Source organism: Mastacembelus armatus, chromosome 21, assembly GCF_900324485.2.
Source record: "Mastacembelus armatus chromosome 21, fMasArm1.2, whole genome shotgun sequence".
Classification (NCBI taxonomy): domain Eukaryota; kingdom Metazoa; phylum Chordata; class Actinopteri; order Synbranchiformes; family Mastacembelidae; genus Mastacembelus; species Mastacembelus armatus.
In genome coordinates, this window is record NC_046653.1 from 8,252,301 (window position 1) to 8,278,661 (window position 26,361).

Below are 26,361 nucleotides of genomic sequence, written 5' to 3' on the forward strand. Positions count from 1 at the left end.
TGAGCACAATTTAGAGGCTCTAACAGCTCATAATTAAAGCAAGAAGCACATTACATTATCCAGTCCCTGTAAGAGTGCTTTTTTGGTTGCACAGGTATCCATGTAAGTGTAAATGTTTTCATTCTCAAGCATATCAACCATATTCGGTCTGTAAGGGACTTGTTTGACTAAGTTTATCTGCAAAAAGCTTAGAGATCATTAAGTCCAACTTCAGTGAGAAGGTACGCTTGTGTATCTCTGTGTTGTATGTTTCATGACCCTGTACATACATATATGTATCCTGTATTCCGAAAAGTGATAATGACATATTTTTTTCTCACAATGTGGCCCCTACTGCTCTAAAGCAAAATGCAGCAAAGCAGATTACTTAGGAAACAGTGTGATTGTGCATACATGATAATGCAAAATCTGCAAGGCACGTCACTTTAAAGCAAAAGCTGTGCATGCATGTAGGATTCAAACCATGTTCTGACTGTCATAAATTTAAAGCAATTTAAGCATTCCTATATAGAACCAGTATAACACAAGTACAGTATATTTTAACGTGGAGTTTGAGCCAGCCAGCTTCAGTAAACTGTATTCTATCAAGTCATTGCATAGTGTGCCTGTTATACTCTGTATTTTAAAGGTGTTGCAGATGATTATAACTGCACACAGTATAATGAGGTGTTCGTGAACACCACCAGTGGTCCATGCATTGCATGTGAATAAGTATAACATCAATAATAACTGTACAACGGTAAGTAGGTACTAATGCATGACAAGGTTTATTTCGATATTCTAATTAATCAATATGAAGACAATCATAATGTGAAGCTGAGGTTTGCTTATTTGCATTAACTTCTGACATACATATCAAACAGGTTCTGTTTGAATTCCATTGTTTTATCAGTGTTTGTATATAGTCAGTATAACTTATGGTTACATTTCAAATGTGCTTATTGTCTAAAACAGAAGTATTGTTATTCTGATCTTAAAGTGTAATTACAACATTTTTCCAGGTCTTTTGACTACATCCCAGAGTCTTGGTTAGTAAATGGACTTTGCTTAGAATTTTTAGAACCTGGCTGTAGGGATTTGCCCTCTTTCAGCTACAATTAGCATCTGTGTGGTCGGCCACTGATGTGAGGTGATAAGGCCTGCCTCACAGTTGGCATTTCAGCACATCCCACAGGCGTTAGATTAAAATGTAATTAGTATGCAGAAAGCCTTACCCATGCTGTTGTGCTTTGTAGCTGATTGAATGATGATGGAACAATCTCAAAAACCCACTATTATTTTAAGTTACTGACAGGAGGTGTCAGGTGCAGATTTAAAGTCGTCGTCTGAGCCATTAAAATGCATCAAAATTTATTAGATTTATAGTGATTCAAATGGCAGTTTTTGCAATTTCAATGGCAATTTGTAAAACCTGTGATGCCCAGGATATTTCAGGATTTATTTCTGCAACTTGCACCTTTGAAACAGTAAACAGTGACAGATCACCAGAGAACTAAAAGTGTTGTGTGCTGTGTGGTACTTAGCTATAAGAGCTACATACACAAACACAGTAGTTGAAAAAAATCAGGACAAAACACACAAAATTTTCATTTTCACTTACCGCTTAGAAAATATGTGCCTTGCAGCATTTTCCCAAACAGTTCCAGATGGCATGACGGGCAAGTGAGAGGCATATTACATTCAGAATTATGTGCATCCCAGCCTTTGACAATCCCTCTGTTCCCATTTTACTTTGTAAGTCATCTGGCGAGCACAAAAGCCAATTATAACATATGCAAAAAAACCACTGTAAAATATTCATACAGTAACACCTTCATGCATTTCACTGAATCACAAGCCCCGGCTCCATATATTGGTCGAAGTTATTGTTGAAGGTCTGAGAAATGGAAAGCAAAACAATTGGGTTTTTTATGGAGGAAGGGAAAAGATATTGGCATGAGTTCACTGAAAGCTGTACTGATGGTGGTCTGAAAAATGGGGCTAAAATTGTTGAGTTGTCAGATTGCCACCTGGTATAACGTACGAGGGAGGAAATGAGCTTGAAATCCTCATAAACCAAAATGCTGCAGTCTATCATCAAAGTGGGATGAGAAGGAAATGTTTCATACAAGGTCACAGCAGAGCAAATGTGACATTAAAAACAGCTCAAGATGTTAATTTACTCTAAATGTGCCATTTATATGCCATGGAAAGCTTACCTGACAATATATGTCTTGTAAAGCTTTGTGCAAAGGTCATTCTGAGGTTTCTCTGACACCATTAGAAACTTTAAGCGGTATTACTTCATTGAAGTGTTGACAGAACACACCGGAAAAAAGTCCTCAGCATGATGCAGTGTCTTTTTTAACACAAAACAGTTTTACATTTGATCAGCTACTTGCACTGACATGACGTCTAATTGCTATATACTGTCAGCTGATGGCTTCATTTGTTAAGCTACTTATTTTATACTGCCAGCACAATAATGAGCCTGCATACGTAGTTATTTATGTGGGTGAGTTATTTTCTGCTTTGCAGACATTCGTTTCTGTAATTTGTTGGTATTGCATAGAGGTTACGCTGTAATCGGGCTGTGGAAAATTAGACTGAAATTTATATTTTTTCCCCAACCTCTGCGTGGTGACTTCACTTGCTTTTCTCCGGCACTGATAAGGTGTGCGAGTCCCATCCGAGACTTGTTGATCTGTCATGGCCAGTGCACCAGCGGTGTTCAAAGACATTTAGCTGTGGAGGCAGTCAGCTGTGCGCTGTTGGACCTGGGAAGTCTGATGTGTGTAAGCAAGACAATACCTGACCTTGGCCTCGCCGAGAGAGCTGGTTGGCAAGGAATGTGCTACTGTGAATGCAAATGAAGGGGATGAGCGCACAACACAACAAGCTACCTGAAACACTGAGTCACAACACTGTGTGGTTACTTCTTTAGCATGCAGCTCACTCCTGAGCTGTTCTCTAATATCATCCTTGTTTTCTGATAACAGGATTTCAGTCCATAAAAGAATGTGAACAAGTGCACAATTTAGGAGTAAAAACAAGGCAGCAGGGAGACTGGATAAATGATGTAAACGGGTTCTTTACAGTAGTTTTAATCTGTTCTCTGTTGAGACAGATGCAGACTCTCTGAGGTCTTCAGTCACATTTTGCCAGAGGGGCCTCACCACTCATGTACAACGCTGCACCATACCTAGTGTCGATGTGTAGTCTGTACAATATACAGATACACAAACAGTAAGTCATGTTGTTAATCTTTAAAATCACATTTTGAACCTGATATAAATCCTGCACTTTGGAATATTCAAATGTAAAACTTTTTTTATTCCATAATATTTCTAACCAGTAGCACACCATACGCTTAGCAATCTATAATTTCAATATTCATCAGTTAAAAAAGTTAAAGTCTCCAAAACTACTGCTTGAGCCGTTCAGATTGAATGTGAAGTATTTTCATCTTGCTTTATTTGTTCAGTTCTTGTTTTCAGTCAGTGAAATTTACAAATAATCCTAAGATACTGTTATATTTTTGGACACTAACTACCAGCACGTAATGATGTCATTTGGGTGTGAGGGCCATGTCTTTGTCATGGACACTATATGAAACAAATGTTGCGAAGCATGATATCATTCATTTCTTGCATTGAATTTGTCTCTTTTTTGGTCCTATTAAGTTATTGGAGGGTTTTTAGATCTTTTTTAAAAGTCCTGAAAGACTAAAAAACAGTGAAAGACTTTGTAAAGCTAAAGGGAACTGCAACCAGGTGAGAAGACTTTGTCACTATGGGTTATCCCTTACACTTAATTTTATATTGTTGTTCCAAAATATTAGCATTAATAAAATTACTTGATTCACTAAAGGTAACTTAAATGTCATGGTCATACAAAAGGAATGTTGACTCTTGGTTGGAGATAAAATTCAAATGGTAATATCCAAATGCTGAACTTTGTGCACCTGATCACCTTTCTCTTGAGCACCTTGTTGAATGGGGCACAGTGATGGAGGTTTGGCGTAAAGCATGAAAAGGTCTCTTCTATTTTTTATGGAGTTGGCAAAATACATTTAAGCACACAGCAGCACATTAGCTGAGTGCATCCTGTGTAGCAAGCTGCTTCTGCTGACATGCTGTTTTTGCATAGTGGCCTGTGCAGTCTGGGTGTGAGTTACAGTAACAATGTCACACTCTAAAATTCCTTTTCAATTCAACAAATGACCTGTCTGAGTTCAGTCATTTTCACGGCTGCAAGAAGTCACTTTTCATTTTATGTGATTGACCAGTGTTGTCATTCCTCAGTGTAAGCAGTCTTAATGTGTATGTCAACCCAAATTTTGAAGTTCCATAACATATTTACTTAAATAGTTAGGTCACCATTGTAACTGTGGCATGCGTTTGGGGTAAAAACGAACATACTATGGTATGAAAAGCTGTTATTAACTAGCTCAAACATGCACTGTATGTGAATGCACCATCTTCAGTAAACTGCATTCTGTCAAGTACAATAAAAGTCTTACTGTATATGTTACGGTTCAGCAACTCTAGTCCGCTGACTGGCCAAGCCTAAAATCTCATTTTAAAACACAGTCCTATGTAAATAAAAACAAACAAGCGTTTTGAGCATTTTTAAGTTTTAATATTCTACCAGATAAGAAGCAAACTGACCTGCTTGCTGCTGTTTCATTCTCATAACATGTGTTTCTACATTTTCTATGCACAGCTGAGGGAGTTGCTGATTCCATACTGTCATGCTATATCACTTTACAAAGGAAACATGGAGCACTGTGCTACATATGTGCTCTCTATAGCCCCAGGGAAGACAGCGGTGAGCTCCTTAAGTTGACTCTCATTTTTAGCTTATTCATCACAATAGTGCTCAGAACGTTTGTTACAGTTTTTACTGTATATTTTCTATAAATACATCAGCTTATAAATTTCATAACTACAGACAGATTAAGGCTTCCTGCTTTTATTTTGAAAGAAGTTATTTGAGATAGCGTTAGACTATTCTATATTCTATATAATACTTTGAATGGTTTTGTGACATGCAATGTAGACTGCAATTGAGCAAATTGAAAAGTTTATGACTCACTTTGTCAACATGGGAGAGAAGAAAGGAGGAGGAGTATAGTAACACTGTATTAAAAGATTATCATATATTGGGAGATAATTTGCATGGAAACAACCAGTTGCAAAGTATTGATAATAATGTGGGATTAAATCGGATTTGTGGGAGGATTTGGAGTTATACTTCTATACTAGAGGCATGCCCCTAGTCTTTAGGTGCCCCTAGTCTTTTGATGTGGCATTTATTTTTCACTAGAAAACATAAGCGTCCTGAATACAAAATATAGCAGCGACACAGGTTGACATTTATGCACACAGAGGGGAAATAAAAGAGCTCCCTGGGGTTTTACATTTAAATTAGACCTGAAAATCCCAACATCCTTATGATCAGCAGAGGGAAAAGAGGTCTTGTTCATGTCAGCATAGATTTACCATTGTACAATACAGCATGTCAGAGTCCTACGGGCACAGTTTGCAGGGAGTGATGCTTAAGTGCAGTATACTTTCAGATTACTTGCTGGTCAGACTGTAGGATAATTCACTAAAATAAAATTTAAATTATGTGGTGTCTCAGACATGATGTCTCAGGAAGAATGGCCCAGAAATTCTCCTGAATGTCGTGCAGGTTATATCTGCAGATATTTGAAGAGCTTGTTTGAGGTTATTGCTGCCAAAGGAGGTTCAACTAGTTATTAAATCCAAGAGTTCACTTACTTTTTCCACCAGTATGGCGAATGCTACCGAATTTGTTCAGTAGACTTGCTTCTTTTATTAGCTAAAGCACATTGTGTTTGTACTTGTGACTTCCATAAATACCAGATCACATCTGATGACCAATTACTGCAGAAAAACCAGACAATTGCTAAGAGTTTTCATATTGTTTCACTGTATGTTTGTTGTATGCAGGGGGACTGCATACAACACTAACATATAGCAGGAACATAACCATAACCACATATAGCAGGAACATAACCATAACCACATATAGCAGGAACATAAACTTGAACAGAAAAAGTTATTAGTAAAAAGTTATTAGTAAAATTATTAGTTATTAGTAAAATTCAAACTTTTTTAAAACTTGTAGCAGCCAGTGAAAGCGACAATTAATCAAATGTGTTCTCATCTCTCAGAGCAGCAACATGTAGGTGAATTCAGACTGAAGCTCTTATAAAGTCCATTACAGCTGTCAAATCAAGAAGAGGTGAAAGCATGGACCTCTTTTTCCAAGTATTGGTTTTACAACTTAACATTTAAATGAATTTTTTTTTTTCAGGAGGATGAAATTAGTGTTACATAATAACATGTTTCAATAGCTTCTCAATTAAATGATAACAGTTTTCTTCTCATTTTATTATCCCGAAAACAGACAGGAGAGAAAAAAGCTGTTCTGAGGTCATGGATATTAGTGCAATCAGCAAGACTGCAGACATTGTCAGGACTGAATGACTTTTGTGTGAAGTGAACAAAGGACTGCTCTGCAGTAGAAGGTGTAAACTAAGTAAACACATCATTTTTTATTAAACAATAACAACAATACACCAGTTGAAAAAAAGCTATATTGTGGTTCCTGGCTAAGAAAAACAGCTTTTCTGGCTTTATATCGGAGTATTTTGTAGACTTCAATAAGCCAGTGCAGCTGGTATAATGTGGAATATGAGTGAATAATGTATTGATCCACAGCTAAAGTTGGATAGAGCTAGTAGATTAATGTAATTTCTTCCCTACTGTAAGTCGAAGCCAGTTATAGACTAGTGCTTTGATAATGAATAACATCCACATTCCCACAGGATAGCTTCACCTGTCAGTGACTACCTATTTACCTGCAAATTCGTGCAGGTTTAATCACAGTTTAACTTGAATATTATGCCCTGGACTTTGGTCACCAAGTGTGGATAGTTAGAAGCTCTTATTTCCCTTTAGGTTGGCGACTGCCACTGTTGCTTTACTTTGCCCAGTTTATATAATTCTATCACTAACTTGCTTCATTATGCTTTGTTTGCTAGTATTGCCTTTAGCTATAGCTGCCTTTGTGTGTTTGATTGATTTGTGTGTAGACTGTTTATAGTCTTGTTATGCTTATCTATATTTTTGTATATATTTACAATTTCTCCTAGTTTAATATTTTCTGGGTTTTGACATCTGGCATCATCATAGAATGATTAGTAAGTACTTAAAAGCAGTTTGCACACTCTGTAATTGTAACTTTACAGTCAGTGATTGCAGCTGTATTACCATAGTGTCATGCTGTGTAGATTGAGTTCTTCCTCATTGTGTTGTTATGTGTGTGCCTACCCTGGCATGCAGTGTTTATCATATGTAATCAACAGGCTAATAACTCTATTTAGATCATCCTATTTCTGTTGGATTTACATTGTAAAAATAGATATTTTTTACAAATTATTTAAAATCTGTTCATTTTAAATATGTGTAGTGCAGAGATTAAATTGTATTCTCACTTGTTAAAAGCTCATGTTGGTCTGTGTTTGTGGAGTTTCCTTTGCTTGTAGGAGCCCTTTTGTTTTGAGGCTGAGAAATTGAGTCTGAAGTCAGCACACCTACAGAAGACATTCTGAGTGTGAGGGTCCCAAGACAGCAAAGTGGGTAATTTGGCCTTAGAAGAGATCTGGCTGAGCCGTCTTCTGGCTTGGTCACAGTTAGGTAATCCAAGTAAGCCAGTAAAAGACACTTAATCATTATGTTTTGACAGTTTCTGTTCAGTGGTGGACACACATGTTAAACTGAAGGTTTGACAGCAGAGACCTTAAGTGTCAGCATTGAATCCAGTATTGTACAATGCTCAGAGTTTCACAGGTAACAAAACCAGAAGTGACATGTACATGTAGCTACAGATCCATAAGAGAATAGCAAAAAAATTATGTTGAGAGGCTGTAATGAAAAACAAACAAAAAAAAAATAGTATGCCCTAACGATAAGGTGATGAAAGGGGCCAGGCCTTTGTCAGAATAGAAAAATAGATTCTTTTATGGTGAAAAAGGCATATTAAGTTTGGCTAAGTGACAGTTTTCCAGTCTGTCAGCACTGAGAGGCATCTTAAGTTCTAGTTATCTGTGTTGCATCAAAATGTTTTGGATCTGGTGTTCATTAGATTGGGATTTGCGGGTGGTTTTTGAATTTGTGTCACAAATAGCACCTCTGAGTGATCTCATATTCACTTTTAGGAGTAGTCGTTTTCTTTGTTCAAGTGTAGGATGCTTCATAAATCAATCTTGAGCCTTACTCTGAAGTAGGAATGTTTTTACTTAGGCTAACTTTCTACCACACCTGTTTAAAACAGAAATGCTCTAACTTCAGCTAATTAAATACCTGCTGTATTTAAAGGCATTTGGACAGTGATGTTTGATTGGCAGTTTAGAAATGGCTGCATTACTGTAACTCAAGGCTGTCCACAGTATTTACACCAATTGGAAATAACATCAAATGACTATAATAGAATCCCACACACTGCATGCATTAGACTGGTTGGTAATATTACACTATCCTGCCAGTTTATGATGGATATGACAGATTACTGCAGTGTAGCTCTTGTGGCAGAACAATGTTGCTTGTAGAAAATCATGTATTTTCATCAAAATCTTTTGAGACACAAATCTCATTTGCATGCATAATACATAATCACATTTGGGTTTGAATTAAAAGGATGGTATGGTAGGTATAAAGTCAATCCATTTAGATTGCATTCATAAATACATAAGATGTTAAAATTCAAAGCTGCAGAGGTGTGGAATGTCACAACTTCAAGCCTTGCACCCCCCCCCCCTTTCTTCTTCCACACACACACAGAAAAAAAGATATATGCACTGGTCGCCTCTGCTGCCATCTTTACACACACATCCTGTCCTTCAGAGACAATGAAAGGAACATACTTTACTTGAAAGGACAATTTTAGCTGCTAAACACTGAAAGACTACAGAGTAGAGAATGCACTAGCCTTGTGGTTTAGCAAGATTAAATCTACCACAAGGTAAATGTGCTGGTTAGAATAGCTAATAGCGTATCTCAGCTTACATTCAGGATGATGCAGATTTGTTTAAGTACTTCTACTCTACACACAGAAGAGTTACTCACCTATTGGCATGAGCCAGAAGGGCTCCACTGAGAGAAACAGAAAAAATGGCCATTGATTCATTCCTTTCATTTATTAGAAACAGCACTGCTACTCATGAAAAAGTTAATATAAGAGATAAATATTAAAGATTCTGATTTGAACTCTCTAGGCAGATTCAGTAGTTAAACAGAATACCACTGTGGTATTTTTACCAGTGTATACTGCAGGTAATAAGCCATTTGCAGTAGCTACAGGTTTTATATTATTTATCATTAATCTTCTAACATGCTGCTATGGTTAACTTCATTTTATGTTTCTTGTATATTTTTGTTCTGTCCATTCACACGTGGGTTGAATATGTATAAATGTATTGATTTGAAAGACTTATTTTAAAAGTTGCATTCATTTCTTATTATTTTATCATTTGACTTACCATGTGGGGCCAGTGCATTAAGATGCAAACACAATATCAGAGCAACATTGGCATTTATTTTGTGTCACTTTTCATTTAGCTCTATAGTAATATAGTAAGCTTTAGCTTGCTGGCTGCTCCAAAATGTTTACCAGTTAATTGGTAACATTGCCTGTGTCACTACTGATGCTGGGTAGGAAAGGTGCAGTGGTTTTGTAGAGGTTTTTTCACTGAAAACAGTTGCCTACTGTGTCTGGAAACAAAACTAGTGAGAGCAGTGAGAGTAAATCATATCTTACGTTCATAAATGCACTATAGTGAAGTCTACAATGGTGAGGAGATGGGGAAGAAAACCCAAGTCTGCAGTTAAAGTAAAATGCATCATTCTGCACAGTTACAAAGGCAGTGCTGACAGGCCAGTTACACTGAACATAGAAAGTAGTGTCGTTTTCTGACTTCATGTTGACAAAAGTTTTTGAAAGTGGTAGAAGGGTTAGCTTCTGACACACTTATTTTGTTTTGATTAGTGTGTGCTATCATTGTTTTCTTTACACAAAGACACAGCGCTCTTAATGAATCCTGAGGAGACGAGATAGATCCAGTGTCAACACGTACTGTAAATAACTTTTCAAAGTACTTATTCTGCTCTAATTAGGTGGGAACCTGGTTCCCCACATAGAAAGATTTCTAGGTGAGAATGAATAATTTGATGTTATGCATAAAGCTTCTAAAAGAATTCAGTTTTGCCCGATAAACATTCATAAAATAATTAGTGAAGGGAATAGTTTGAAATCCCTTCTTCACAGTGAAATGCTGTTGGCAGCTGATACAGGGCACAGGGCAATAGGGTAAGATAAGCACATGCGATTTTAGTTGGTGCACACCTCTCATTGAATTTCAGGTTATACAAATTTTACTTTGATCCACTGAGCTGCTTTTTATGTAGTGAATGCTCCCTAACGGTAGGTAGAAAAAAAAAAAAGAGTGATTATTGAAACACCAAGATATTTCAACTCATTTTCATAATGTCAGGAAAAAACACAGCAAATTAAAAAAGATCTGGAAAGATCAAACTAATGGGAAGTCAAACCTACAATATCCCCTACAGTATGAGTTCATCCAGCATCAGACATAGACTCTCTAAGCACAACCAGGTCAAAGAAAACGTTTATACCACCCAGGCTTAGGTGGTTAGTTTTCAGAGGTGAGAGGCGGTTAGCCATGTTCAAACTGCATTTCTATGCTTAATGACAGATGCTACAAGCTCCCTCAACAGGGGAACATCACCATATTCAGGGCTGTATTAAACATAAGGTCTCACAATGTAAACAGTCACAGCAGGCAATTAGGTACCAACGGAGGAGCCTGACCAGACAGAGAAGTCATTGGTTTGTTGGATTAATATTAGTAATAAAGATATCAGTGAGTTTATTTGAAGAAACACTCAATTTCCTTTGTCTTTAGCTGTTAGAGCTGTGATTAATGCTTGTCTGGCAGCCTGAGCTGCTTCCTGTAGTCTCTCCATCCACTGAAAACAATGCCCCTGGCAAAAACAATAACAAACACTTTTCAATATACTGTCACCCATTGCAACACCAACAAGTAGATTCCAGCCTTTCCTTTTGTGTCTGCTTGTGGTTGTAAGATCAGGGCAGTGGACAGAGGGCACACAAAAGGTGTGTGCACAAAAGGTCTTTTTTTTTTTATTCCAGGAATTACTGATAGAACTTGAATATGAAATACATTGGGGTTTATTTAGACCCTCATTCAGCCCTGAATTTGGAAAACTAAATAATTGATGTGATTAATTTATTCCCATTTCTGACATGACAGTGGGTCCGAATGGAAAATGCAGTTTCAACATGTCAAATAGCTACTGAAGCAGTACAAAGCACCATATTTTATAGCTGTAAAACTTTTACATGAGCACATTTAATTGTTTGTATACCTTGTGGTCACTTCTTATGTTAATAGCCTCCATCAGCAATTCTAATCAGGTCTAATTTCTTAATCAGTATTATTCCCACAGTTATGTCTGGCTTGGGTGAGTTGGAGAACAATCTGTTCATTGGTGACTCAAGACCAGTGATACAGTATGGAAATATCAGAAAACTGAGCAGGAGGAGCAGCTGATATAGAAACAGTAAGAGAAGCACGTAGGAAATATTTTATATAACGACATGTACATGTACTTACCTGCATGATATGCATGATACAGTCTGTTATCCAAAGTGACAACCACCAGCATCAGTCTAATCAACCAAGCTTTCAGTAAGTGAACAGTTTGCTATCTGAATTATGACACGAGCACCAGATTTCTTCAGCCATGAAACTTCATCTGTCTTAATAATTATTTTAACTGTATGAGCAAGAATACCTCACTTTATAGCCACTTTGGCAGCTCTGCAGTAAAATTATTTCCCACCATAGCACTTCACATTAAGGAACACAAAATTATTTTTACCAAAACCTGAGCAATCTCGACACTGGGAGAGTACTGCTAATTTAAATTTGTTAACCCCAGAATAATGGTTTTAAAATGAGATATATAATGAATATTAGACAACAGCAAGGTAGAGTGAAGTGATGTCTGATAAGCAAAAGAGAGAAATAGAGAATTAGAGTCATGAAATGACCCATTATAGTCACATGATTTTAACATTGACCCACCTTCAGAGAGACCAATAGTCAAGTCCTGGTGGTGGAGCTGCTTGCAAAGACAAATGGACAAACACAGTTTCTTTACAGTTATTGCCCCTCAGGTTCTTTATCATGCAGTGCTTATTCTTGTCTGTTGATATTTTAACTTGGATTTGTGGCAAATTTTTGACACCTTAATGTGTCCACTCAAGATTTCACTATGAATATGTAGAGTTTCACAAATGTACTGAACATCACAAATGTAAATTACAGTGTCCCTTAATTTACTTGAAGGGATTTACAACAATTTACATCACAAGCAAATTAACAAATTAATGAATTTGAAAATTTTTACTAATGCATTGTATAATATGTTCAGCACAAAATTACATAACAGTCAAGGGAAACCAAAATCAAAAACCAACAGAGGGCTGTATTCAAATTCACACTACAAATCAAAGTGGAAAAGTGAAATCCCAGTCTCATTCAAGTAATGTAAATTTCATCACAGCCTATCATAATGTGACTCAGAAAAGTGTATGGCCCCAGTGTTCCAGTGTCTGGGCTTGTTCCTGATGAGTAAGCAGATGGTGTCCCAGGGGATCTCTTTCCAGACCTGGATCAGGGCATCAGTGAGTTCCTGGATAGTCATAACTTCATGTCCCAAAGTTATTCAAATAGATTTATGCCAGAGGAATGTGAGGGCCAGTCAATGGCATCAATGTATCATCCAGGAACTGCCTACACACTCTGGCCACATTAGGCCAGGTATTGTCCTGCACCAGGAGGGACCCAGGGCCCATTGCACCAGTGTGTGTTTTGACAGTCACCACTGACAGAGATGGCCAATGACCATGAGGCATTCGACTCCTACTGTGTTTCTACCGCGTGCATAATTGTTCCTACTGCATCATAAGACATCTCCTCTGTGCCCTCATTCATTAACTTTTCTACATCTATTGGCATTCTAGACAGACTATCAGTATCAATGTTCTTTTTGCCAGGATGGTACTTAATGGTAAAGTTGAAATCAGCTAGTTCGGCTACCCATCTGCTTCCTGTAGCATTCAACTTAGCAGGGGGTTGTTGTCACTGTAAACTGTGAAAAAGGGGACATAGAAAGATTTCGTGGCTATTTGTACTGTGACGGCCCATTTAAGGGTGAGGAATTCCAGTTTACCTGAGTGAAGGTGAACTCTGAACTTTCTCTGATGCTGACGGTGTCCGAGACCCATACGCAATTACACACAGTTTTCCATTTTGTTTCTGATACAACACGGCACCGAGCCCCTTGTTGGATGCATCTGTGTGGAGAATGAACGACTGGGAGAAATCTGGGAATGCCAGGACAGGAGGTTGAACCAGACAGTTTATCAGTTGTTCCATGACTTGTTGGGTTTTAATATTGCAATATTAAGTCTATATTCATCCTATATAGAAGTCAAAATTAAGTCTATATTTAGTCTGTCCAATCAATTGGCGTGTGAGATGGCACCGCTTTTGCGTTTCTCTTTGAGTGTAACTTCCTCCCCTTGGGCTGTGAGCTTACTTCCTGACCAGGACCCTTTGTTAGCCCATAAAGGGGGCTAGCAATGCAAGAAAAATCCTTAATGTACTGGCGATAGTAGCTCAACAGTCCCAGAATCTGCCTCAACTCACCAACCGTTTTTGGGATTTTTTTCTTTGAGGACCCTTATGGCAGCTGTGTCAGCAGGATCCATTTTGTTTCCTTCTGCCGATACTGTTCTCCCCAGGTAGCGGATTTTGCTTTTGAATAACTCACATTTGCTTGGTTTTAGTTTAATTCCACACTGTCTCAACCTCTGCAATACTTTTCTTACATCGTTGACATGACTTGTGTTTTACTGAACATTAATGTATCATCCAGATACGGGACACAAATCTCTCTGAGATTCTTAATCTCTCAAGTCTCTGAGACCTTCTAAACACTCCTCCATACAGCGTTGAAAGGCTGCTGGAGCATTCATAAGTACAAATGGGATCCTGGCCCATTCGTACCGTCCCCATGGTATTACAAAAGCTGTCAGATGTTTACTGTCTTTTTCCATGAACCCCTGATGGTATGCCTTCCCTTGATCTAACAGTGAAAACATGGTGTTTCCTCCAAGGCCCTCCATGATATCCTGGACTCTGGGGATTGGCTGTCTGTCAGGGTGAGTCTTACGGTTTAGTTCTCTGTAATCTATACACAGACGCAAAGAGCTGCATTTTTGTCATACCCAAACAACAGGTGATGCATAGGACGAGTGGGATTTCTCTATCCATTCATGTGTGATTAGATCTCTCAGATAATCTTTCATTTCTTCATACAGTGGCTTAGGGACTGACATGTAGGTCCGGACTACTGGCTCTGGGTCTTTTAATGAAAGGTTTAACTGGAGTTTCTCAGTACAACCTATGTCATTATCTGAGCGAGAGAAGGAGCTCGACTCCTCCCTCAACATCTCACGTACTATTTTTCTTTGGCTTTCATCTAGGTGGCTCTGTGCTATTTTCCTGACATTCAGTATGTTGGGTCTGAATGCTGTGTATATCAGCAGGTGAGTGTGTTTCCTTAGCTGAAGTAAGCGGGTACACGGCTATGACTGATTATGCTGGTACGTTTTTGGGACATTTTGACTGCGCCGGTCACTCGCCGTCCCTCGGGGGCAACCGCTCCTCGTTTAACGGAGTCCCTCTTTCGGCAATAGGGAGCCCTCTGTAGCCCCTACAGCCCGCATGGAAGTGTTCACTACTCCCACATCTGTAGCAGTGCTGGCAGTATTCCATTCCTCGCTGCTGGCACGCAAGACACCTGGGTCGAGGGCGTGGCATGGGGTATCTTGATGGTGCGAATCTTTGCTGATACTGGGCAGTCCGTGCCAACCCTGATTTGTGGTACTTCTGCCTTGAGATCCTTTAGCAGTACTATATCTGCTTTGATTTCCTTTAGGTCGGACAACACATCTGGGGGGAGCATAGTAATGGTTTGTTGAGCTATGAGTTTCTTGTCGATCTGCCTCTTTTTGTCTTGCCTCTTTCTCATTAGCACATGCCATATTAAGCCTCTCCAGGAGTGACTCATTGGAGGTAGTTGGTTGCAACAGGTAAGGTTGGAGATCAGTCTTGATGTTGTCATTCTGTAAGCCTGTGACCAGTGTGCATGAACATGCTCTGTACTAGTGCAGGGTCAAACTTTTGCTTCCCGCAAGGCAAACAGTATTTTTTGTCTTAAATCCATCACTCTGATTAAGAAGTTCTGGGGGGTCTCTCTATTGCCCTGGACCTCTGTGGTGAGCCGTTTGTATAGTTCAGTTGTACTACACTCTTGATAGTGTGATCGGAGGATCCTCCTAAGAGTAGGCAGAGACAGATCGCTCTTACCTTCTAGATAACTGTGCAGTTGGAGTCCGGGTACCATAGCTCTGATAACAGCATCCACTATTTCTGATTCAGGGTAACCTTTACTCAACGCATTCTCAATTTGGCGGGCCAGGCTGGAGAAGGTAAGCCTGTCCTTTTGCCCAGGTTCACCAATCTGGCCTGATATTTTGTAGTAGTTTTTGTAGTCTTTTCTCCATGGTGGACTGTTAGCTGAAGTTGAGGCTGTGTGAACTGGTACAGTTTTGTCGCTTACCATATGCTTCCTGTTAGTCAGTTCCTGCATTTCAGTTTCTTTCTGTTGCACCATAAGTTTCAGCTGCCCTAGTTCTCTCTTCAATTTCTCCTGTTCATCACTATGTTTTGTACTTCCTGGCATTTTATCTGTGTTTAGGTCTTGCAAGCTTAATAGCTTAATGGACAGGATATGACATGCCCTCATCTTTAAGTTCACTCAGTTCTTCGTGTTCAATATGTTGGATAATATATGAGACAAGGGCATTACAAGTCTGTAACATTGGACAATAACATTAGAAACACAAAACTACAAACAAAGGGTAACATGAAGTTATCCATATTTCCAAAACGCACTGGGGGGTTACTATCAGGCGTAACTGTTAGATCGCTAGGTGGTGCCCTTCTACCAGATCTAACTTGTATGTAGTGCACATTATCCCACCTGTCACATATGGATGTGCCATCTTGGAGGAACTGGACAAATGGACAGCTTCCTAAATGGACAGATTGAGATCCATGAAGTTTAACTGGCTAGGTATTATACTGTGCTTAAATACATACATACTAACTGAAGCTTAAACACTTCAGTTAGTATGTAAATCACTGGCAAGCTCGGAAGTGATAATAACTTTATGCTCTCTCTAAATAATTGGACAATTATGGAAGTACTCAACTGCATTGTGCCTTAATGACAAAGAACAAGAAATAATGACTAGGCTACATTTTTCTTTATTCTGAAAATAAAGGTATACATTATAATTTATCAGAGGAATGATTGCTTTTCAAACAGTGATAATGGAGCAATCCAATGAAAATTTCACTGCCATTCAAATTCTAGGATTCACTGTGTTCTGATTCTCCTTAATTACCCTTTTGCACATAGGTTTTACATGCAGCTTTCATAAGGAAGAAGAAAGACACAGTATTTTACATAGCTGTTAAGAAAAAACCACCAGTGAGGAGTCCAACATATACTCTTGTTGCTGAGAGTTTTTCCATATGTGGCATATTTTCCATAATTTGTCTTATACTAAAGCTCGTAACATTAAGGGAAAATAACCACTGTTCTCAGGAACACAGTGAATATTCATGCGAATTGCCACTCTGAGAAATGTTTAGCCACAGCTCAGTAATAGACCTTATTTTATACACTAAGATGTTGGTGTAATTCATCTAATCAGTCTATGATCGAACCTTTCTCCAGGCCAGTACAGGGGATTACAGATTACCTTTACAAGCTGTAAACTGTGGTGTCATTCATTATTCAATGCGTTTAAATCAAGCCATTTTAACATGGCCAACCTGTTTAAAATAGCATCTACTTATAATGGAGAAAATCTATTCATGAAGTTGCTTTTTATTGATTGTCGCAGCCTGCAGTGTTCCAGCAGAGGAGCTGGGGCCAATATGAGGCTGAAAGAAGACCTGAAGAGGTTCTAGCATGTCTCCAAATTAATCCTCACTGTGTGGAAGGGGAGAGTTCAGTTTAATTAGGGAAGCTTAATGCTTAATGCTGCTTTTTATGAGGCTTGGAGGGGTAGCTCTCTCCCTCCCCCTTTTGCATATTCATAATTTCTGTTGTGTTTGAAGGACCAAAGGAGGAACATCTGGATCACAGCTCTGAGAGTTGGGTTGTAGAAACCAGTGCTCCACAAGTACAATGCACATTAATCTCAACAATCAACCAAAAACATGAAAGTACAATATTATAAGATCTAAACATAATGTATTGATATAATAGTGCATAGTCTGTACATACAAACATATAATTATTCACTGACCGGTGACCCAGTGTGAACAAACTCTGCTTTACAAAGGGGTCAATATATTTATGTAGAGTAGAAAATAATAATAGTAATAATAATGTGTTATCTGAAAGTGATTAGAAATTGTTTATTTAAGCAGTAATAACACTCCACTATCTTTTTACTTTTTTCAATTTCCCCCTGTCAAATACAAATAGAAGCACATCCACAGAGACAGCTATCATCTGCAATACTTTACAAAAAGACCCCTGAACAACCACTGTTGTTGTCTAATGCGATTAATGCCAAACTATTACACTTATGGTAGAATCGCATAAGGAGACACTCTCACAACCTTATTCCAAAAATAAACAGTTATATTTCCATAATAGAGACGAGTCAATGTGCAGCTGAAGCCAAAGGGCAATGCCACATGTCAGACACATGACAGTCTTGACGTGATTCTAATTGATTTCAATGATTCTGTTGGATTTTAATCGCCACAGTAGTGCAGCTAAGTAGGGAACAAATGTGTTTTTCTTGCTAGAGTTTCCACTTTTGAAAAGTATAGGGGCCAAAGACTGAGACTTGCAGAAATATTTGCATCCAAAGTGGTTATCTAAGTGCACCTGAGTCGAGGTAAAAGAAAACATCAGTAGTTGAGGAAACTTGAAGTTACCACTTCTGCATAAATCCAACTTCAGAAGACATGCACTGTTTTAGCAGTCCCCACAGAATGCAAAGCCTGCAGTGTTGAAACATTACTTTTCGAATAAAATGATGCTTGAGTGAAAGACTTTGTTTTTTTTTGAGCACAGCCACATACAATAGACCCCTGCAGTCTGCTTTAAAACATTTGCATTCTCTATATATCTTCCAGCTTATTGTCTCTGTCCACAAAGCATTTACATCCTAATATGATATGACATTTATGGCTAGTTGCACAGCTGGACATTACTGAAAGCATCAATTCTTTACCTCTCTAAACATCACACACACCTCATCAACTCGAGGAAATTGATTGCTTTTTCTGTCTCATCATAATCAATGATGGTGTCATGAGCTGGATTCAAAACATCACTCACGCTTTTGAAAGCAACAGTATGTTTTTTAACTTGCTGCTCAATATTTACATTCAGAGGAAATATTTCACACGCCATCATGAGTGGCTGTCAAAGAGAATTGCTATCAAAGAGACAATATGCTCTCCATCCCAACCCATCAACCCATAGAGAGAGGGTTTCACCCTGCAAGTAACTGTTCTTTTCATCTCAGTATGAAGGTTTTGTATTAACAAGAGGACAGTTGGCACCATGCTCTGTCACCGCTTTTGATTGTTTCACATGAAGTGGTGTAGTCCTTCACTAAACAGCCGGGACATTGCAGACGGAGCCTTCAGGTCCCCGAGGAGGTCATTACGATAGGGATGAGCAGCTCGAAAGCCCTATAAGATGGACAGCAGAGTGACAGCATGGGAGGACAAGGCACATTGTGGAGGAAAACTATAAATTGGAATATGCTGACTTGAAATAGATCATCTTTCTGCTAAAGAAGAAACTTTTGACAGTTGTGGATCTTGCTTGTATAAGCATTTGTCCATCTGCACAAAAATGAACAAAATATATTATATTCTCTTATCTTCTCTTCCCTTATATATATATGTTTCATATTAGCTGTGCTAAATGTCAACCACATCTTGAGTAGATAGATACATACAAATACATATGTCATTTGACAGACATCACCTAGAAGAGTATACAATAAACATATGCAATTTACAACTCTAGTTGTGGTATACATGTTCTATATCGTTATTTAGGCTGGGTTGTCTTTGCACTGAATGAAATATTCAAATTCTGACTTAAAATTTAAACTAAAGATCTGTTACTTTAACAGTATCTGGCTGCATAGCATGAGCCTGTTCTCTGACCCTCTGGTGGCGTGCTGCTTGTTAGGGTGCTTCCAGTTCTGTGCAGTTCAAACTATGATTCATGAGAACAATCAATAAAGTACACTATCTCAGTTTATCATGCAGTAGTACTCAACAGCAGCCCTGGATTCCTAAAGTTGTGAACTGTGAGTTTCAAATGATCAGCAATGAAAAGGGAAGAAGTGTTTTGAAAGCATTAACATCATCAAGGGATATTTTAGAGAACATTGGTAGTGGATGACTGCCAAGCTGAGCATGTTCTCATTAATGAGTCTTACAGTATTCACACATAGCAACAGTATGATGAGGTATTGATTTTTTTTTTAGGTTACTTCAACGTGTAATATTTAGAAGGACTGATGGCATATAGTGAATACAGGTATATATAGTGAATATCACAGAAAATACCAACCACTGCATTCTTAGAATGAGCCTTTAAATCTACATATCGTCACCTTCTTAAAATAATGGCCTACGTCATTACTTGACAAAAGTGATTTTTATGCCTAAGTGAAATCTTCATGATGTTGGCCACCTCTGGTAAAATTGCCTAAATCCTCAGTTGAACAGATCATGCAATTCTCACGACTAGATGTTGCTAAATCTTTCACATTTTACACATTGCACCTTTAAAGTAGCCTTAGTCTCTTATGTGTGAAGACTGCGAGAACTGCAATTAGCTCACTAGGTTTCAAATATGAAATATGGAGGTTCTTTTGCATGTCCATGCAAGTTAAATCATATCAGGGTTGTGGGGGCACAATAAACTGTGCAAAAAGTGCTGAAGGGTCAAAAACAAAAATTTAAAGAGCAAGAAGAGAGAAAAAGAACTAATTTAGGTCTTCTCATGCATTAATTTGCTGTCACTAGTGACATCATTTAAAATGTGAGGTCAGACAGGAATTTTGAGGCACTTAAGGTGTTAAATATTCATTCTTTAATCTAAAACTTGGCCACTATCTTATCAGACTTTGATACCAGAGACCCATTAATGCTTGGAAAAATCTTTGATTTTCTCAAACACAACATTTGAAGTGCTGTTAAAACACACATGCTATTTGAGCTCTGCAGAGGACAAATAACACTGTATGTTTCCTTTAGAGGCATTACATTTTTAATACAGTCATTTATTAGTTTATCTATAACTATACTAACTTTTTTGTATTTTTTCTATGCAACAACTACATGGTCAGGTTTGCATCTAGTTCTCATTTTCAGCAAAGAACAGATCAAGGCCTTGAGTGTGCTTTAACCACATTACTGCTCATCATTTTGCTCGCACTACTTTTATTTACAACACATTTTCCTACAATATGTTCTTTTATATCCTTGGCTGACCTCAGGAAATCCATTAGTATCCTTTCTCTGCCTTCATCTTCAGCTAAAACTGTTAAGATAACAACTCGCTCTCTTCAGGTCTGGTTTCTCACCGAAAAAGGCTACAAAACTGCATTAATGAGACTTTATTTTCACAAGATACTGTTTGAAGTAGAGTCATATGAATGAAACAAAATACCTTGAACCTGGTCAACAAGATATTGCATTTAGTTTCTGTGGGTTTTAACATACTAAGATGCCAAACAGATGGAATTGTATAGTGAACATTCATCCCTGCTGACACTGGGTCTCTGTGAATTTTCAATTTGATGTGGTTGAGGTGATGTGTTTTAAGGCAATTCATGTTGTGGCTCCCAGTAACATCATGAGCCATCTCACAGGCTCATGTCCTCAGGGTGGCTGGTGGCAAGTCCAGTCCAGAGGAAACATCACAGGTGACTGAGCTGTGACAGTCAGAGCATCTGGGAAAGCCCTGCCTGAGGAGGTTTAACTAGCAACAGCTGTGGTAGCTGTCCCCTCTAACAAAACAAACAAACAAAAAAAAAAAAGTAATCCTTGCTGCACCCTATATCCTATTTATTTTTTTTGTTTAGTTTGTATATTCACTTGTATTTTGCATTTTTTTCCTTTTTTTTTTGTTATATTCTATATATTATATTCTGTCTAGGTCTGGATGGTGCTGTTATGTATGTATGCTGTATGCTATGTATGCTATGGCCTCACATACTATACTGTGTTTTTAGACTCTCAAGCGCACCTAAATTTAATTTGAGCACATCCAAAAAATAATAGTTAATAAAACGTATTGAAAATTATGTCAGTGAAGTATTTACATTCAATTCAAACATTAATTCAGCCCTTTTTCTCCTTCTCATTGCAAGAAAAGTGGTATAATGTCAACAGATATCTGAGTTTAGATTCAGATATTTATATACCTAACACTTTAGTATAAAGAGTTAGCACCTCTATAGTGGGCTACACTGCTAAATAGACCCCTTCATTATTACTTCCTTTACGACACTAAGCAGCTACTCTTCCGAACTTCTCAATACTTTGCTTCTTACCTCTTTCTTTACCAAATATCTCTCTAATGTTCTTTTACTTTTTCTGATGGATTTGTTTTTTGTGTAGATTTCCAAAGACAGAGAAATAGAAATAGCCTAACACCACGTATCCATGATCCTATTAATCAATTTACAGTAAAGTATTAAGAACTTTATTTTATCAGAAACTATCAATTTTAATGCAAAGGTTTGCTTTTATTTCATGGACTTGAAGAGAATCTTTGCTATTGCCCTCCTGCCAACCTTTCATGGCTGTCAGATTATGTCCTGGGTGTCCTGGCCTGCAGTGATATGGAATTGAATTGTGCTGCAGGGATTTGGTGAGGGAAGATTGCTTTGCGAGTCTGGCACCAGAGTCAGACTGCTTGATACTCTTATGCCTCCATTTTTACCATTTCAAAACTGCTCCAAGATGTTGACTGTTTTCTGTCTACAAGCAGTAAATTTTTCTCATAGAGGTTAGATTAGATGGACAGGAAGGAAGATGGAGATTTGCAGCTTTGTTTTTAACAGGAAATTACAGTGCTGTAGAAGGCTGAAAAAAGCCTTTATATGGAGATAGATGACTGTAATAATTGAATATTAAAAGTGTCTGTGGGTGGGTTGTGTGTAAGTTTGTATGTATTTTGCTTTACCCTGACAAATGAAATTCTTCTGTGATCAGGAGCCCTTTAAGACTAACTTCATCTTTCCATTCAATGAGTTAACTGTTTGTACCCAGAATTCATTTACAAAAACATAATTGATTTGTATAAAAAGTGAATTAATTCCTGTGCCTGACATTTTATTTCTGTCATAATTTCTTTTGCAGGCTATCTTGAGCTCATTATTATTCCCTTGTTGTTATATTAAACTGTGTGTTTTGAGAATTTTTTAAAATATATTTTCAAATGCCATATGAAATAAATACCTGTGGCACAACAATATACAGTATGAAAAAACAAACAAACTGATGTTTAATTGTCTTCAATCATAATTTATAATTCAAACAATCCCAGTGTTCTTGTTAGTGAGATACTTTATAGTTTGCTATTTTATTTTTAACTCACAAACGTCAGACTAAGAAGCCAGTACCTTCAATGCTGCAATGTCCAAACTTTTTATTGTAGACTGCACCCAGAAAAAACGTGCCTGAATCCAGTGTATATAAATAAAAATTTAAAAACAGAGAACCACACAGGACACAAGGACATTCAGAAGTGATCCAAAAAACAAATCATAGAAATTAAAATTAATTCATATGAGGATGCAGTTAGACTGAACACGCCTGAGAGAGACCAGCAGCACTGGCAGCAGCATTATGAGCCACTAAACAATGACCTGCTGCAGTTAAAAAGGAGCTAGAGACACTCTCAGTTGACCTCCTGATTAGGCAGATCATATGTGATACCAAGTCTTCTTCCCCCTACCTTATATTGACACACAAACTGGAAACACACAACCCAGCTATGGCTCACTACCAGGACCCTGTTAGACCAACAATGATTTGAACTGTCTTATGTAGGTACAGTAAAAAGTGAGTAGATGAGTGAAAAACTTACCTTATTGACCAAACTAACAGAGTTATTCGAATTTGTTTCAGCTCTATTTACATCGACCACATAGCATCGAGCCATTAAAACAGCAACTGGAGAACAGAAATCAAAATTCCTAAACGCGGTGTTTGCGAGATGACTAAGACAACTACTAAGATTACTAAGAACCTTGAAGGCATTTGGGACCTGAGGTTGTATATCTTTAAGATTTAAAAAATCCTGTTACATTCTCTTCTCACTGGCATGCTGCCATGATAAATCACCGCTTTCCTATCTTTACATACATGTATAATTAAACAGTGGTGTTCAGTAACTAACAAAACATAAAAACTTGTTGAATCCCTTTTTTATTTTGACGAAGTGACTGGACTCCTGAATGTCTGTGCATGTTTTGGGAATAAGAGCACCCTGTACATTACCAATACTGTGAGAGACTCTGCAGGTTAGCCTAAGGGGGTCTCTGATGTTCACATAGCTCTATGAAAAGCTTTTCCTCTGTGCTTTTAATTACATTCTGTAATTCCTCATTACAGGGTGAAAACACAAAAGACTTTTTTTTTTTTGGTTTTCTGTCTTGCTTATATTCATGTTAAATCATACTTAGATTGGATGGATGGTTTCCAGTTGTAGGAGTCATCAATTTATGTGGTAAATATGTATCAAGTGAATTGCAGCATATGAGAGATGGACCTCATTATTGGACTTAATGTAATTATCAGCCCTTTATACCTCAAACACTAGGTGGTATTTTGTTTCCCTGCTGTATCAGTCCTCAGGCATGCATGAGGCTATGACTTTGAGAATAATTCCTCAGTGATGTGCACATAACTGAATGAGCCAACCTGAACGTAATATATTCCTGTCCTATCATCTCTGTCATTATTTTTGGCTACAGACAGTTACACTGAAATTTGATTGTATTTTCCTTTGCAAAAGAAAAAAATGCCATCACTTCCTCTCAAATGACATTAATGAACAAAGGTTTTAGTCTAAACTATAAGTAATGTGTGGGCTTTCAAATTTAAACTTGTACCTGTTGTTCTGATCTTACTATGCCTTATGGGGTGGAGTCCTTCATAGATGAATCCTTTGGGAAAAATTAGCATGTAATAGCTGCAAGGACAGAATGATAAAATAGCCAATGACAGGGAAAGTAATGACTTACCTTAGCAAACAAGACAGAAAGTAACATGATTAACTAAGAAGATCTGGGTTTGGCAGCCAGGACAGCGTGAGCGAGTGCTGCCAGGAAAAATCTTTTTGTGCAAAAGATGCTTGACAGTAAAGGCAACTCAGTGTGTCAGTATTGCCATCGTTGGAAAAATGTAGATATTCCAGAAATTGGGACGTTGGAATTGCAGTCCTCACACATACTTGATTCTTTGAACAGTATCAGAGTAAATATGTCTGTATTCAGTTAGCACATAGCACCTGCGTTGTTATTTGTACTATTAGGTAGGCTGCCATCCAAAGAAAATTTTAACCAGATGTCATGAAAATGTACAAAAGATAATGCAAATTAATGCAGCATTTTATCCAGTACCATTATGTGAATAATAGTCCTTTCACTGAGGTAAAAAGCTGGAACTACCTTTCTACCCAGCTGACATTAAAACATTGCAAAAGAGGAGGTCACAACAAGATGATGAAATTAAAAGTGTGCCAGTCAAACCTCAAGCAGTGAAAAACAATCATGGATATTGTCACAATCCTGGTCCTGACTGTATTGTTTTCCAGACATTTCCATGAACTGTAATTTCTCATTTAGTTTCCGGCTGTCAACTGGATATTCCCTCTGACTCCTCTGTGCACACCTGCCTCCCACTGACTCACTACCCAATTCCTGAATTCCACACATACCACACCTGTTTCCACATCCCTCATCAGCTCTTTAGGATGGTGTCCTCCGCCAGGCTGTCTGTTTTTCAGCATTTCCTGTTGAAATGAACTTACCGGTTTACTTTAAAAGATTAATTAATTAATTAACTTAATTAACTTAATTAACTTAATTAACTTAATTAACTAATTAACTTACCTGACTCAGTTTGATTTGGACAGTGATGCTGCTTGTGCCATTTTTTTTTTTTTTTTGTATTATTTTAACTGCTTGGTTTTGATCTCTATTTGGACTTGGACGCCACCTTCAATTCTAGCTGCCTGATCCTGTTGGTCTGGACTTTAAGTAAGCCTTGGCACAAGCCTTGTTTGTATTTACCTGTCCATTTGCCAGTTCCAAGAAATCTGTGCTCCTTTCATGTATTACTGTGAGGAACATTCTCATTATCTATTGCACAGAGATAATTTCTTCATCAGTAAATGTCATGATTTATTTGATAACGTGAGTGAAATATTGCTCAAGTGAGTTTGTAGCACTGTGTAATGTTGCCATGCTTCAGGTTATATTACTGGCAGTTAGTTTTCTAACACCTACATAAAAGACAAATAGGTCAATGCGAGCTTATGTCATGTTGACAAATTTGAGCATATGGCTGTTTCGTAGAGGCAGTAGGCACCAGTGAAAGGAATATATCAGATTAATTGTCATAATTTAGCTAAGATGAGGACCCAAATGCAGGCAAAGTCAGAGGACGATGCAAGACAGTCCAATGAGGTGAACACAGAAACACAGGGGTACACTAACCAGAATACAAGAAGGCAAGGGCAGGCAAAACCCAGGAACAAGCAGTCCAGTACAACAGGGAACACAAATATTCAAGACCACAAAACAAAATGAACCAGCAAATAAGAGACTGAGGCTTATATACAGAGTGGGAAAGGGAGACAATGAGGCACAGATAAAAGAAATCAGAGGCTAATGACAAGTAAAACCAACAGAAATCAGGGACAGACCACAGGCAGGAAAGACTACAAAGTAAAAGTCCAGTAACAGGAACTGAACAGAGATTGTGACATTCATAGAAAGTATGTGTAGAAAAGCTCTGCTTATTGCTGACCAACAATA

General features: G+C 37.9%; 1 pseudogene; it reads right to left on the reverse strand.

Annotated features, from left to right (window-relative positions):
* Positions 1-15,929, reverse strand: part of LOC113122885 (uncharacterized) — a 31,212-nt pseudogene extending 15,283 nt beyond the window's left edge.
* Between the last annotated feature and the right edge of the window lie 10,432 nt (positions 15,930-26,361).